Source organism: Aotus nancymaae, unplaced genomic scaffold (assembly GCF_030222135.1).
Source record: "Aotus nancymaae isolate 86718 unplaced genomic scaffold, 86718_ANA_hifiasm-v0.15.2.pri h1tg000020l, whole genome shotgun sequence".
NCBI classification, from domain to species: domain Eukaryota; kingdom Metazoa; phylum Chordata; class Mammalia; order Primates; family Aotidae; genus Aotus; species Aotus nancymaae.
In genome coordinates this window covers 26669971-26670919 of record NW_026988432.1, presented here as the reverse complement: position 1 = coordinate 26670919, position 949 = coordinate 26669971, and positions in this window count along the sequence as shown.

Below are 949 nucleotides of genomic sequence, written 5' to 3'. Positions count from 1 at the left end.
AAATGAAGGCAGAAATAAAGATGTTCTTCGAAACCAACGAGAACAAAGACACCACAGACCAGAATCTCTGGGACATATTTAAAGCAGTCTCCAGAGGAAAATATATAGCAATAAGTGCCCACATGAAAAGCAAGGAGAGATCTAAAATTGACACCCTATCGTCAAAATTGAAAGAGCTAGAGGAGCAAGATCAAAAAAACTCAAAATCTAGCAGAAGACAAGAAATAACTAAGATCAGAGCAGAACTGAAGGAGATAGAGACACGAAAAACCCTTCAAAAAATCAGTAAATCCAGGAGCTGGTTTTTTGAAAACATCAACAAAATAGACCACTAGCCAGATTAATAAAAAAGAAAAGAAAGAATAGCCAAATAGATGCAATAAAAAACGAGAAAGGGGATATCACCACAGATTGCACAGAAATTCAAACCACCATCAGAGATTATTACAAACAACTCTATGCAAATAAACTGGAAAACCTGAAGGAAATGGATAAATTCCTGGAAACGTGCCTCCTCCCAAGCCTAAACCAGGAAGAAGTCGAAATCCTGAATAGACCAATAACAAGGGCTGAATTCGAGACAGCAATTAAGAGCCTGCCACCCAAAAAAAGCCCAGGTCCAGACGGGTTCACAGCCAAATTCTACCAGACATACAAAGAGGAGCTGGTGCCATTCCTTCTGAATCTATTCCAAACAATCCAAAAAGAGGGAATCCTTCCCAAATCATTTTATGAGACCAACATCATCCTGATTTCAAAACCCGGCAGAGACTCAACAAGAAAAGAAAACTACAGGCCAATATCCATGATGAACATAGATGCAAAAATCTTCAATAAAATACTGGCAAGCCGATTGCAACAGCATATCAAAAAGCTTATCCACCATGATCAAGTAGGCTTCATCCCGGGGATGCAAGGCTGGTTCAACATACGCAAGTCTATAAACGTA